Source organism: Rattus rattus, chromosome 4 (genome assembly GCF_011064425.1).
Source record: "Rattus rattus isolate New Zealand chromosome 4, Rrattus_CSIRO_v1, whole genome shotgun sequence".
In the NCBI taxonomy this organism is placed as follows: domain Eukaryota; kingdom Metazoa; phylum Chordata; class Mammalia; order Rodentia; family Muridae; genus Rattus; species Rattus rattus.
Genome location: NC_046157.1, coordinates 9,327,864 through 9,344,033, shown reverse-complemented (window position 1 = coordinate 9,344,033; position 16,170 = coordinate 9,327,864). Strand labels below are relative to the sequence as shown.

Below are 16,170 nucleotides of genomic sequence, written 5' to 3'. Positions count from 1 at the left end.
AAACAAAGAAAGAAACAAAGAAACAAACAAAAAAGAAAGAAAGAAAGAAAGGAAGGAAGGAAGGAAGGAAGGAAGGAAGGAAGGAAGAAACAAACAAACATGAAAGAAAGAAAGAAATGAAAGAAAGAAAGACAGACAGAAAGGAAGAACGAAAGAAAAAGCTTTTTTTCTCAAGAATACATTTCTATGATCTTTGTCCAGTTCTTCGGCATTCCTGATATTTGTCTGCCTCAAGCAAACTTTTTCTTGCATGTCAGAGACTAACACTTCAACTCCTTTTATTGCTATATCAAAATCCAATTAATTATCTTCAAAGCCAACTATGGTCCCTGGGCATATAAGAAACATCTAAGAAAAAGAGCATTCTCCAAATTCCCTCAGCCCACAAGGCATCACTGGCTCACACATCACTCCACAAGGCACCAATGGGCTCATGCACTGCCCTGGGTCAGACTCAGCTCCACAGGCCTGTTGGCTCCATCCCTAGATGCCAATTCAAGCTATTTTAAACAGGTGATAAATAACGGCTCCGAAACTTGCTACAAAATCGCGTCTTTCTGACACTCAGCCAGGTACCATCTCAAATAGACCATGCTGCTTTCAAACCTCACAAGCCTGCACTTACACAAACTACTTGTAATCCACCAAGCATTTTAACAGACTAAATATGCAGCAAGAGAAAAGAACTGCTGATACAGACTACAGCTTGGCTCTGCAGCCATGCTCAGGACCAGTGGGACGCCATAGCTACTATGCCTCTTTGGAAGCGAGTTACAATGCGAAGATGGGACTCTGTCCATGGGACTCACATGGGGTCCCTTGTGGAGCAAGGAGGTCCCAGTGTCACTATCTCAAAAGGTACTGCTTATAGCATGCAGTAGAGTGCTGGGTAGACAAACTTTCAATGCCTAGTCCTTAGCTGGGCAGTGCAGGATTGGAGTCCTCAGCAAGGGAGCCCCACAGCAACCTCCTGCCCCAGAGGTTTTACACTGCATCCACACCCAATCAAGAATGTCTGAATGCAGGCAAGGGGAGGATGAGGCCTAGAACTCTACCTCCCAAAGCAACCCAAGGCATGAATCAGATGGGAGGTTCTAGAATCCCTTCCACAGACAAGGACTCAGACGCCAGCACACGTAGTGGAGAGATGGCCCCAGCCAGATAGCAAAGGCATATTGGCACCACAGTAATTTGTCCAGCCACCAATATGCTCCACAAAAAAAAAAAACACCCATATGCTTTCTATTAGCATCCATATGCTTTTTTAGCAAGGAAACTAAAATATTTCATTAGTTTTGAGTAATTAATAATTACTTATTTCACAATAGTCACCCTCATTAAAGAGCGAAAATAACTGATTAAACTGCAGGATCCTGGCTTTCAGTGCAAGATTTTTTTTTTCTTTTTTTAATTCTTCCTGTAGGATTTGAGTAAGAGAATAGAACAGTCGGTGTGGAAACAGTCACATTACACGGAAAGAAACGTTATCACACACGTAGCCCTGCATTCCTCTTAACTGAAACACTATGATTTAATAAAAAGAACATGGATCTGGGGATCAGAGAGACTTTGGAATCCACTCCAGTTTGGCTTCTGTGAGCAGCACTTCTGAGGAAATGAAGGGTGTTGAAAAGATAAAGCCTGCTGGATCCCTTCAACCTAGTGCTCCTCTATTCCCAAGGAGCACTTCAAGGCCTGCCCTCCCTCCCTCCCTCCCCCCCACCCCCTCCCTCCCCCCTCCCTCCCCCATCCCCCTGTGGACCTGAGTAGCACATGCCCCAGGAATGCTGGCAGTGAGCCAGAGGTTATAAGCTGGGTGTGGCCCATAGGAAGGTTCCTCAAAGGAACAAGCAGGGGACTTGGTACCAATGCAGACTGATTCAAGGCCATTAGGGTAGATCAGATCTGAATTAGTCTCTGAGGAGACCCTCAGGTAGCATAGAGGCTGTAGGTCATCAGAGGAGGCTCTGATGGGTAAGGACCTAAAACAGATTCCGTGAGGAAACAGAACAAGTAACAACAAAGTACTTTTCTCTATTTCACCATGCCAGAAGAACTGCTAATGATGTAGATCAGTGCTTCTCAACCTATGTGTTGGGACCCCCTCAGCCTACCTCAGGGTCACATATCAGATGTCCAGCATATCGGGTATTTACATTATGATTCATAACCGTGGCAAATTACTTTTATGAAGTAACAATGAAAATAATTTTATGGTTGGGGCCACCACCACAACATGAGAGCCTGCATTCAAGAGTCACGGCATGAGGAAGGTTGAGAACCATCAATTTAGAAACTAGGATATATTCAACCTCTTGGTAGTTAAGGTACTAATTCCATTTTAGAGACAACAAAACTGAGACCTAAAGAAAACAAGTACCCTTGAGAGGACCACGGAGCTAAGAGAGGACATGCGGGGCTCTCAAAGTGACTGAGCGGCAGAAGACGGGAACCATAGAAAGCACGGCTGCATATGGTGCTGGGGTCTGTTCCTCCTTCTTGCTTTCCGCCTCCTGCCTGAACTTTGCAAAGTTGGAGCCGCTCAGCCCCACCACTGAAGTGAGTGTACTGCCCCTGGCAACCCCTGATGCCTGCACCTCTGGTTCTGGCACCGGCTGGTTCCCACGTAAGCTTAGAGAGGGTCCCCAGCACCAAGTGTAGAGTTCACACATGTGGCGGTCATTATGATTTGGCAGAAGCTGAATTCTAGCTGTCCACATCTGGAACGTGGAGCTCTGTATGGGCAGAAATCAGTCTCTGTGAAAAGCCCCGTGCTCCGTACAGCAGGGAAGAACAGCGAACGTTACCCGAAGCGCCCGAGTCCCACGTCAGTCAAGAGCTCACGCACTTTTTGTGACCCTAACTGCTTTTTGCTTTCCCTCAGCTCAAAAAGGGGACGACTCTAGAAGTTCCAAAACCAAGAAAAAAAATTATGACTTGGGTTTAGCACTTTGACATTCATTATTCTGCCTGAAGGTAGAGATAAGAATTAAATTAATGAGTTATCATATTAAATTACTTACAAGGTCTGATCCTGTCCCTGACCAAAGAACCCAGAAAGCAGCCACTGTGTTCCTCTGAAGCCATTTGCCAATTTCTAGTAGAATTCCCACTTAGAGCCAACGCCATCTCTGGAACTACTTGTATTCTGGAGTTGATTGAATTTAAATCCAAGTTTAGCTGGGTACTAATCACACTGCTTCGACCAGATTTTTCCACCTTTATAAGCATGTGGTTTTTACTGGGGGAGGGGGTGAGCCTGAGTGTGTGTGTGTGTGTGTGTGTGTGTGTGTGTGTGTGTGTGTGTGTGTGTGTAAAAATACTTTTTAAAAAACACTCAAAAAAATACTGTATACAATCTACTGTATTAAAAAACACTCAAAAAGTACTGAATTAAAAAAATTATAACTACATTTACTAAAAGAACACCTAATAAATGAAGTGAGAAGTTAAAAAAAAAAAAAATCACTGAACAGTTACGTATATGTCAATGCCCAGAGTCATGCTAAGGGAGGCTGCAGGGAAGAACAGAGGAGTTGTAGAGAAATTCCAAGAGGGACAGGTATCGTTAAACAACCAAATGGGAGACCTGGCTTCTCACAGAGAATACCTTCTGTCTGCTGTAGAACTCGTGCATGCACAGCCTTCGGAGTATCTGTAAAACCCTGAAGTTGTAGCTGGCATTCTTGGACGATGTGTATTTTTCAGATAGTTCATGGCTATGTGACTTCCCTCCCCTTCACCTCTTCCCCTGCCCAAGCGGTGATGATGCTCATACTGAACAAGAGAGATGCTCCGTGGTTTGCACATTAGCATAGCTGCAAACTTGCTAAGAGAGCTGAGGCAAACGGGAAACTCAAGAAAATCCGAGTAGGGGAACCTTTTGTGGAGTCTCTACCAACTCTCACTTCACTGAAGGAGAATCAGAGGCCCAGAGGGAAAAATGTTGCTTATTCTAAAGTCACATCAGAATGATTAGAGCGAGCCTCTGACCCACCGATGGTACAACAACTTCCAACCTCTAAATGTAGGTACTGTGTGGCTAAGAGGTCTGTGTTGGGTATCTTTTCCCCTGTCACTGTCCACCTTACTTTTGGGACAGTGTCTCTCACTGAAGCTGGCGCTTGCCCAGTCATTGGCTAGACTGGCTTAGGATGCAGGGAGTGCCTAGGCCCAGCAGTCTCTACATTTCGTCTATCTGACGGGTAGTTACCGCCGCCTCCTCTGAAGCTTGAAGACTCATGGAAAGACCAGTTGTTTCTCAGCCTCAGCCTAGGCCCAGGACACCACGGCACAGGATGGGTCTGAGAACGTGAACGGCTCTACTATCGACGTGGGGTAGCTCCAGCAGCTGGGGAGAGCACACTCTCAACTGGATTCACTGTGTAGACTAGTACTCTCCTGCCTCCTGCTTACTTGTTCCTTACCCATCTTCTCTTAGTTAACGTCCCCAACTGTTCAGGACACAGCCATCTTCCTCAGCTTCACACAGTTCAAGTGGATCAGAAAAAGGTAGAAGGTAACAGAATACAGTGGCAAGGCAAGAACTAGATGCCCTTGGAGGGAAGACTCTCCTAAGAAATACAACAAGCTGTGCATCTATGTTGGAGGAAAGACACTGGTGTTGATTCTGTATGAAGTAGAAAACTGTAACGATTAAGGAAGTAAAAGGCAGTTAAAGGAAGACATTTCTCAAGATTCCCAAGTAAAGCAAAGGTTCAACTGTAAGAGCTGTGGAGATGGCCGGGTGAGGAAAGTGGTTGCAATGCTTACAGTGCATGCCTAAGGAGCTGAGTTCAGGTCCAGGCATTACTTACAGGCCTGGTGCAGCAGCACTTGTGGGAGTTGGAGAGTCAGAGACAGATCCCTGGAGCTCTCTAGCCAGTCTACCCAATCACTGAGCACAGGGTCAGCAAGAGACACTGTCTCAAACTCCACGTGTAGAGTGACAGAGGGCAAAAGACACCCAACACTGACCTCAGCTTTCACGGGCACATGGGTTAAGTGTGTATATCTACACACACACACACACACACACACACACACACACACACACTACATATATATGCAAACAAGTATAAAATAAAAAGACATTTTGGTCTAGCATTGGCACTAACACCTCAGACCAATTAGATTCCCTCCATGATCCCAAAATTCCCAACTCTCAAGTTAGAAATGTTGGGTAGATTAAATCACAAAATTCCCTCTGGTTTTAAAAGATATACTGACTTGTCCTAACAAGACTGAGGATTCACACTGGATAAATTAAACAGCGGAAGAGAAATTCACCTTTCCTTAGTGGTATTAATAGTGACTAAGTTTACCGGGGACTCTAAAATGAGACATAAAACAACGAATCACAGAGAACCACCATTCTAAACCTGTGGGTCACACCATGTTTGGCAAACATCTATCTCTAACAATGTTTACATTAGGATTCAGAACAGTAGCAAAATTACAGTTATGAAGAAGCAACGGAAATAATTGTATAGCTGGGGTCACCACAGCATGAGGAGCTGCAGTAAAGAGTCCCAGCTTTAGGAAGGGTGAGAACCACAGCCCTAGAGGAAGGCTGACTCCCTTCCTGTCTAACCTGAAATTGCACGTTGCTGAAACAAGGAACGAACAGCCGGGAGTCTAATACACAATTACAGGATACATACACTCTAAAACCCAATCAGTAACTGTTCTCTGTTAGGTCAAAGAATCAAGAGCTAACCAGAATACTGATTTCCCACACAAGGCTCTGTGATGAAGTCACAGGATTTTGGAAACATGGCAGAAGAGGAGGATGATATTGGAGTGACTAGACCATTCAGCAGATCAAAACACGATCAACTGGTACACCTTTGCCTAGTAACAGGTGCTAAAATGAACTCAGAGAGGACGATGCCTAGCCCACCGTGACACTGCCTGCTGACATCAGGACTAAGGGAATTCTGGCCGCTTCCAGTCCACATGACACAAAGCGCTCACTGCTCCCCTCTGCAATAATCTATCTAAGTAACAAAGAAGAAATCCACGTATGATTAGGGCTTCTATACACACATACATACACACACACACACACACACACACACACACACACACACACACACACACACGAACAAAAAGAATGGCTGATTAATCGTATTCAAGGCAATTTCCCAAAAATGAAAATTACATTTCAAGGGCAATATAAATAAGTCTATAAGAATTAATTTTGTTTTATCCCTCCAATGAGTCACCATGTAGAAAATGGAGACAGCCAATGATCTGCAGGAAGCCAGAAGTCAGCTCTTGTTGTAGTACAGAGACAACTATTTGGAAATGATACCTCATGTTCTTTAAGAGTAAACAGGGTGTATGATTTCAAATCCTATGAAGCACAGCTTTAAATAGATTTGGTTTGGAAATGGGACAAGGAATGCACCATAGTGATGGATCAACATCAAAAGCAGAGGGAAAATAATGATTACACTCATTGATATCTGCTGACATGTACACTGTCAAGTCTAATCCGGACTAACACTGTTGTTCTTTATTATTCCCACCAACACACGTTTTTACCACAAGACTGTTTTACATGCGAATATCATGCTCCCAGAATATTTAGTTTGCCATCTCTCAAAGGATGAAACCATTCTACCCTTCAGTTTGTACCAGTTTATAAGTCCAAAAGATAAAGATTACATTGCTGGATAGAAGACTGGCAAACCAATGCATAGATAGATAGGCAGACAGACAGGGTTGGTAGATTTCGGTAGATAGATAGAGAACTAGGCAGATAGGTAAATAAGTAGGTAGGGGGAGAAAGAGAGGGTAGAAATTTACCATTTTAAAGAGCAATCATTGTAAACTTTCCAAGATTTAATTAAAATATCTCTTTTTTGTCTTGAGATAGATTTCAGTGAGAAAGTGGATGGAGACAACTAAAGGAACCCCAAAGCTTACCGTATCAGCATTTAATAAATAGAAACTAAGGGATCCCATGTAACGTGTGTGATGCCTGCTGACGTAGAGAAGTTGGGCAGGTTTACATCAAAATCTCCTCAGCTTTTATGGCATTCTGACCTGTCCGAGCTGGTGAGATGGTTCACCCTGGATTGGTCAAAGGACAGAGGAGGAGTCATCCTCTTTGTTAGGGTGTTAATGGTAGGTGAATTGGCCAGATCCCCTGAAAGTTGGCACCACATTAGTGTCAGAGAATGGAGGAAGACTTACCACCTCCCTTTCTGACTTAAAAGTACATGTCACAGGGACTATCATAAACTAGAAAAGAGAGGCCTGCAGGAAATCTTCTTTTGATATTTCTGTCCATGAAAATGATAGGTGAGGAACAAGTTTTTGTGGAGACATTTTGTAAAACACAGTAAAACTAAAACAAACAAACAAAAAATCTTGTATTTTTTTTTCTTTTTTTCAGAGCTGGGGACCAAACCCAGGGCCTTGCGCAAGCGCTCTACCACTGAGCTAAATCCCCAACCCCTAAAATCTTGTATTTTTAAATACACATTTCTTTATAGCATTTTCTTATGTAGGTCTAAGAAAAAGCCCAATTAGACTCACAACTGTGTTCATTCTAGAAGTTTCTCAATTCATGTTACCCACCTGCTTCAGATTTAGTATATTTGATAAATAATAGCATTAAAAAGCATACTAGCCTAAAACTATAATTTATATTTGATTCTAAATTGGTAAACCCCGTGATTGGGGGTCAGTAGCAACCAATTTTAGGTTTCTTTAAAGCACTGTGTGAGGTCATGTTTGCAATTCTGCATCACTGAAATAGTACACTGAAGTTATTAACATAATGATCTCCCGAACGACTGTTTACAGCATTCTAAATGATGACTCAAAATCTTAGCTTTCTACTCCAAGTTCCCATGGTTAGGAACACCATGTTGATGACGTCACCTGCTAGGAAAAAATCCTGGCAGATCACATTGAACACAGAGGTACGACCATCAGCAGGTTGTCCACACGGAAGAAAAGAGAAGTTGAACTGAGGGCACCCCATTCCCTTCTACCACTCTCCATTTCCTGGGTAACCTCATGAGGAAGGTCTCTGGAATGCTCTCTCTTACCTTTGTGATGCTCCCCCTGCAGAGAGGCACAAAACTGAAAAACTGCCCCACCCTCTGCGTCCTCCTCTCAAGGGAACCGGACGATCTGTGGCGTGAGGCTAGATGACGTATCAAGTAGATAGGACACAATCTAACCCAGAGAAGCATTCCTCAGCTCATTCAGAGCCAAACAATTCTGCCCTTCTACTTTAGTGAAAAATGACACTGGGAGAAAGTGCGCTGAGGAAACATGGCATCCCTGCCTGCCTGCCATGCACTGCCCAATGGCAGGATACGACTGTGGAAAAGACTTTCCTATTGTACAGCAAAGCTGCAGGTTCTCAAGTGCCCATTAAATGTCAACTTCCCAAACTGTCCAGATTTTTGCATTTTAGGTGCTAAAACGATAGAAATCGAGAGGAAAGGGTAAATCAGACAGCAGGTTCCTGCCTTAGACCTGGGAGTCTATTGACCAAAAAGTGCTGCTCCATCTCTTCCAATAAAACCAAACTCGAGCACCACAGATTCAGACGTTTATCAGCCTTACAGGACGTGGAGACGCCAGTCCTCTCTTACCTCAGCAGTGTTTGGCTTCTGGAACAATGGTCACGGGCTCAGCCAGACGATTTGCTAGGTTCTGTAAATTAAACAGACAGCAGTTACTTGTGGGCACTGGGCACTGTGTCCACTTTTATCCATCAGCGTGCAAAACAGTTCTACATGCGTTCTCTCCTTTCACTCATGAACCTGGTAAAGCGATGGGAAGAGGTCATCCGCTCGTAGGAGAGGGAGGTAGAACTTCCCAGAAGGAGGAAAAATGACGAGAACCGGCAGCTCTTGTGAGAGTCTCGCAAGCACAGCACGCAGAATGGTCATTACTGTTCAGAAATGATGGCTTGCCCGTCAGTATACAGTATGATGTGATAGGTGGCAGAACATGAGTCCAGAGGCACTGCCACTAGCCTAGTGACCTCCATTCTCTGCCTCAGTTTCTCCTAGGTCATGAGGATAAGGAACACAGCTCATTCACGTCATCTACTGGTCTTGCTAGAGGAGGGCATGAAAGCCAAACCAGCGCTCTACTCTGCCTGCCCGGGGAGTAGGAACGGCCCGTGGCACTTAGAGCCAGTACAACCTTCTTCCTCTTACCAACAGCTTTGAACGAACTATTAATTTTCTCCAGCGACTTCCTCACATGAGGATGGAGACTATCTATATTACCTAGTCAAAGCCTGTCTTCACCTAACCCTTTGGTGGGGCACAGAGATTTTCCTCTATATACACGGTGGTCATAAGCAAAATGCTAACATTTCTTTTCATGAACCAAATACACACCAGTAGGACATTTTCTGAGATGGATATTTCTAAGATTTATTATTCTAACCTTGAAATATCATGAGATTACCTGTACCATTCTTAAGTGGCCTCAACACACACACACACACATGCATGCATATGAGCATACACACAGAAAGAAAAATAAAATATTAGAGAATCAGTTGTCTTCCCAAAGCCCCAAAGCTAAAGGCAGAGTTTTAGCTCCCCGCTAGCTGCATTTTCAAGTCTGTGCCAAGGGCACTGCCTTAGGCTCAAGGAGACGGAGCTCCTGACAGAATGGCTAGAACATGGGGCAACTTGTTTGATATTTCACAGAGATGGATAGAAAAGTGGTTTGCTAAAATGTCCAGTTTTCATAACTCATTCAAAATGCAATAGGAAAACATGATTGATAAGAGGCCTGGCCAAAATCTCATCTCCTCCTCCAAAATCAAAACCTTAGCCCTCCTTTAACATTAGACTCCATTTTGTAGTCTAGAGAATACCACACACTCATTACATCCTAAATCATCTTCATTATACACTCAGTGAGTCCTTACTGCTCCAATTTTACAAATCTAGAAACTGAACTTCAAAGGTCACAGAACAAACATGGAGCAGATAAAAATTTAGCCTTAAACTTTCATACCAAGCGCTTGCCTCCTATATGTGGTGAGAAGCTGCCTGATTAGAGAGAGAGAGACTTAACTTCGGGGACTGGAAAACAAGTATGTAAATCAGAAATCGCAATTGCAATTAAGCAAAGAATGCGAAACTCAGAAAAATAAACAGCTCCTATTTTCTCTCATAAGCAGAACAAAGAGTAGTGACTTGAGGGAGGGAGAGAACGGGAGGAGGGAGGGGGAGTAAGGAGAGGGAAGGGAGACACGAAGTTAGAAAGGGTCCACTTAAGAGGAGTGGAGGATGACAGGACAGCGAAAAGGGTCAGGCATGGATGAAATGCAAACGAAGAGGACTAAGGTACATTGTACACACCATGCAAAGTTCACGATGAAAACCTGTCTTGGGTACAAATAATACATAATTTAAAAAAAATAACCAGAGAGCACATTCTACTTAGTTGAGGATTCTGCCTCAGCATAGGTAAAAGAAGAGGACTTGGCATCAGCGGGCTCAGCACGAGGTGATACACGACTAAGAGAGCCAATGTTAGTGCTAGGGTCCCACGAACAGCGAGGTTTCACAGACGCAGCATCCACTTGCACAGTGTTGGAACGCAAGGCACGAGACAGGGACCTGCAGCATACGGGGCTTGCAGACATAATTTCCCCCAAAACTCTCCTCACAGGGCATGGAAAAGCTGTTCCAACCACTGCAGCGACATGCGCTGCCTCGCTAGCGTGTGGTGTGAGCGTCATGTGTCCCAGGTGTTCCGGAGGGCAGAGAAACTCTTGAGAAGCCACGAGGAGACAGGAAAACTGGCAAATCCAGTGACAGCCATTGGCAAGGAAGCCAGATATCCTTCACTGCTTCTGTACTTTAAGTAGGCTGGCCCCAAATCTGAAGAAGATTTAACATTTCTCAAACTATCTTCCCCCTCGCAAGAAGAATGTTCTCACCTCCAGCTGCAATTTCAGCCAAAAAACAGTCTATATATTCAAGCTCGGACTTGTAAATTCTCAACCTATTAATTGGAATTTATGTAAAGCAGGACTCAGGACCTAACTGAAACCAAAATAGCACGATTACATTTTTTGTTTTATCCTAATAAAACCAAGCAAGTACATAAAACCAACAGTGAAAAGAAGTAGACAGAGACAGGTAGAATGTGATGATAAAGACAGTTTGGGTGGTGGGGGCACAAAGACCACAGGTGGCGGGGAGCACACAGACAATGGGTAGAGGGGCACACAGACCATGGAAGAGTGATGGGGGCACACAGACCACAGGTGGAGAGGCACACAGACCATGGGTCGGGGGCAGGGGGCACGCAGATCATGATGCGCAACAGACCCTTTCAATTGGCTTTTCATAGACTTTGCTTTGAATCTATTAATTCAAGCAAGAAAATTTTAAACCCTAAAGCGATGATGCAAAAAAATATCAACAAGAAGTCTCATCTAACAAATAAGACAAAGCTTTGTAGAAAGAACAATTCTGCTGACATCTACTCAGCCCTTCATCGCAGACATTCTGAACAGAGAAAGCTGCCAAGCCAAGAACCATAAAAGTGGCGAACTGAGATCTGGTCTCCTTTGGAATCCAGTCCCAGCCTAATGGCTAGGGCTTGTGAGGAAAGATACATTTTTTTTTAAAAAAAGTCCTCTTTCCAGAAGCCTGAACCATGACTGCCTATCAGCCTCTTAGAGAAAACCAAAACTTATTTCATCTACATTTTTGTACTTTCATAAATTTCAAATGGCAAAAGATTACTTATAATAAGATGTATTTAAAGTAAATGATGTTATGACGGTAAGTGTGAAATTCTGTCCCCAGAAGTAACCATGATGTTAAATTACGAAAAGGCATTAGAGGACAACTATGAGTTGCCCCAACTCTGATGATCGAAACTGAGGTGAGTCCTGCCTGTACGGTCTGGCCACCATTCTAAGACCCTTTATCAAGAACACAGCATATTCCGTGGCTTATAAATGATCTGGTTGTCTCATTAAAGTAATGTTTGTCAGTTTTTAATTGCTTCCCTCCCTGATTTTAATTTCCTCACCTGTCAGCATCGATCAGAAACAGTGAAATCATCTGACATCCTGGCTGATTATGTTTAAATTAATCAAGAATTTTTTTTTAAGTAAAATTGCTTTGGCCTACAGGTAATGCACAATCCCATAATATGATATTTAAGAGAGGCCTACGATGGACAAATCTAGAAACCAAATAGGAGTCGTTAGGAATCCTGAGGAGAAATGTTATTTTCACACCTATAGCACTAGACATTAAAAGGCCAAGGCTATCTTGAAGACGAAGTTTAATCAACTACTATTCTCAGAACAACAGAGAATGTTGCCTACCCACAGGCAGGAAAAATGTAGCCATCTCAGAATGTTTGAGAGACAGATTAGGAGGGAATAAAGATGAGCTTGCCTTAAATAATATAACGTAATGTAATACAACAATATGGTGTAAAATATAATGTGTAATGATCAAACAATAATCGGGCTACTTGGAAGTTGCATTTCATATTGATTACTGTTAACAGGTAATTGGCTTCCACATAGATTAATCAGAGCAACTAAGGGAGGTGAGACTGGTGTTGCTAGTAATAGTGGAAATCTTCGAATGGGACAGAGGCAAGGTGGAGAGACAGAATGACAAGGGAATTTCTACTTTTTCCTTATTGCTCTTTAATGTGTACAGCAGCTTTGGCTGCACATATGCCTGTCACCATGTATGATGTGTGTGACGAACGCCCAGAGGCCAGAAGAGGGCACGAGACCCGGAACTGGAGCTACAGACAGCTGTGAGATGCCATGTGGCTGCATGGGATCTAAGCCAGGTCCTCTTGAAAGGGAGCAAGCACTGAGCCACCTCTCCAGGCCCAGCAAAGTTAGTAGAACCCAGTGATGGACAGGACTGGTCTCATGAGCTGCTGTGTGAACTCAACAACGCACCACAATTACCCAGAAGAGAGGGGGAAATATAGTGTAAACCCTCCAGACATAATTATTCCGCGCTAATATCTATCAGAAAGTGTTTCAAACAACACTTAAGAAACCTTCAAGCACTAAACTCTTTTACAGGAAGTAAATGAAATGACAGGAAAATACTCTGTAAGGCGTTCTGGCAGGAGATGATGTGAGTACACTGACATTATTCCTACCCAGAAATAGACACACGCATTGATGTCATAATAACCGGGACCCAAAGTGAGCACATAACAGCAGCACACACAGGAGGATGAGTTGCCCAGGGATCCTCAGCTGAACAGAAGAAAGGAAGCCATAGGATGCAGGCAAGGGGAGGGGAATATGGGGGCTGGAAATAACAAACATGGGGGGTTAGGCGTTTAAAAGGGGGGACTTTAAAAGGGGGAAGCTTTAGAATCAAACAACCCCCCTTAGTATGCGATGTGTCAGGTCCTAGTAGATTCAAGATCTAGTCAACTTCAAGTATCTCCTTAATGTAAAGTTTTTCAGATTCTCTGATAAGTTTGATGGGTCAGGTCTTCGTAGAGTATCATTACTATTTTCTTAACATTCACAGCACATCCTCTCAGGGCATCTTCTCCCCTAACGCCCGGACTCTCCTTACCCAACGCTTTGCCCCGCTAAGCCCTGGCATCCTGTCTCCCTTTCCACAACATCATCTTCCCCTTACTACTCTTCTTTAGAGTCCCATAGCCAATACTCATGTGCCCTCCTTAGGAAACAAACACATAAAAACTATAGGCCAGGGTCTGCCTGTCTTCAGATATTTAAACTAAAGATAAAGACTTGTGTTTTTATCTTTGAGTCGTTGAATTGCCCAATTAATATCACTAATAATTTTCCTGCAGATTTATTTCATTTTTCTTCTGAACAAAGTCTCTTGCTTTATTTCTTGAGGGTTAGAATCCAGGCTGGCCTGACACTGGTGACCTTGCTGCCTCTGTCATTAAGAACTGGCATTACAGAGCAATGCCACTATGCCAGCTCATTAAACAGAAGGCTACTACAGTACACAGTTTCACTCGTAGACCAAAACTATCTTGCTCAATCACTTCTGACTGATCACACACCTTTAAGCGAGTCAGCAAACTAAGTTTCTTGCATCCCAATTCAAGTCTTTCCAAAAGAAACAGAGAGTGTGTGTGTCTGGAATGACAGACTTTTATTGGGAAAAGATAAACAAATGAATAACCACACCTAGTTCGATACATGTCCTATACAATGTACGTAGAAAATGTGTGAACTAAAATTTGCTGGGTGTGATAGTGCACAGCCTTAATCCCAGTATTCAGGAAGCAGAGGCAGGCGGATCTCTAAGTTTGGGACCAGCTTGGTCTACATAACAAGCAGCTCTAAATCAGTCGAGACAACATAGTGAGATCCTGTCTCCAAATAATAATAAAAATAGTAATAATAATAATAATAATAATAATAGTAATTATTATTATTATTATTATTATTAAATGTTTAACTTGTAAAAATAGTGATATAAAAGTAATTCTTAAAGTTGATTGTCAGGTTAGGGATCCATTAGGAATAAAGACACTTGCAATGAGGTAGACAGTCACCACTGAAACTCTAGGAAAGAGCGAACATCTATTTTTTTTTTCATGAAGACCATGAGGGCAATTATTAAGCTTGTGAGCCGTTGAGAAATTTCATGGCTACACAAACAGCATTTGTAGAATTATTAAATTCTAGGTGCAAAACATAAAAGGAAGTAATTCTCGCGAAGCCGGCAGTGTCTACAGGTTGTTCACAACTGTATAGTAAAATTCACTACAAACGGGAAAGGAGGACACAAGAGAGGGACTCTTGAGATAACAAATTCTGAAAGCAACGGATAAGTGTGTTAAAAAAAAAAAAGGAGAGCAAAGCTGCTGCACAGCTCAAGGGCAAAGCAGTGTAGCAAACAGTCATGAGTATGGTCCAGTCAAAGGCTAGCAGGGTGGGATGCTAGGGTCTAGGGTGGGAAATGGGGTACAGATCTCAAAAACCACAATGCAACGATTACGCAGAAGGAACAAGTTGATGACTTAAAGCATAAGGACCCTTCATAGGAACAGAACAGAACTAGTGGCAGTTCTTTTCTAAACAGAATACAGTTGCCTTTGTCACCCAAAAGTGAGACATGATAGACACATTGATGTGTGCAACGATACCGTCTTTTACTACACGCATATCTGATGATACAGATACACCTGTCAGTTTTTAAAAATGAAAAAAACCTGCTCTCGAAATTTTCAAAGTAAGTTAAATTTGATGAAGCAATACTTAATAAAAAGACTCAAAACAGTTATATATTTTAAAGACATTCGTTCTTCAAAATATTCTTGGGAGCCACTGTTGCTTTTGTTGCTCTTGAAGAAGAGCTGAGTTTGGTTCCTAGAACTAACGTTGTGGTTCATAATCACCAGACACTCCAGCGCCAGGGGATCCAACTCCCTCATCTGATACTCCCGGGGCCCTAAGGATGCATGTGGTGCACATACAGGTGCATTAGGTATGTGCGTGGGGCACACTGGCAAATGGTGGCACAATTATCGATAGCCAAACTTTAGACCGAGCTCTGCTCATCTTATGGAAGACACGGAGGAAGGATCAAGAGACCTGGAGGGGCTAGGGACTGCACAAGAAGACAAGAGAATCACCTAAACTGGACTCTTGGGGTCGGGGGTCTCAGAGGCTAAAGCGCCAACCAACGAGCATACGAGGGGCCAGAAGGAGGCCCCAGACATGGACAGCATGAAGAAATGCCGGAGGAGATACAGAAAACGGAAAGCAGTATTTATCTACCTCAGAGGGAAAGGCTGGTGAAGGGGATATTCTGGAGGACATGGCCAGGGCGCTCTGAAGCTGGGCTATGCCCTGTGTAAAAAGTGAACGTCTCTGCACCTGTCCATCAGAACCCTAAGACCGAAATAATGGAAAACTCGGTTTCAGAACAATGCAGTGGACATCCACAGGCTGTCCACAGAACAGAACTGTGGCCTCCAGAGCTTACACTTGCCAAGGAGGGGTCAAACAGTCATCTGTAAGGGACTTCCTGTGTGCTGTCATCATGGCCATGGCAGGGAGGCTGCTGTGAAGGATGGACATTGATGGTCTGTGTGGCAGAGGCTTAGCAGCTCAACCATGGGAGGAAAACATGAGCACAGATAACTCCCTGGAGGAAACTTTGAAAG

General features: G+C 43.4%; 1 protein-coding gene across 1 annotated transcript in view; it reads right to left on the bottom strand.

The window, feature by feature from the left end:
• Lpp (LIM domain containing preferred translocation partner in lipoma) overlaps window positions 1–16,170 on the bottom strand; it is a 597,188-nt gene that overhangs the window by 430,472 nt on the left and 150,546 nt on the right. Inside the window, exon 4 of the mRNA XM_032900039.1 lies at window positions 8,622–8,682. The gene's annotated coding sequence lies outside the window, so the exon portion shown is untranslated. The remainder of the gene's footprint in view (window positions 1–8,621; window positions 8,683–16,170) is intronic.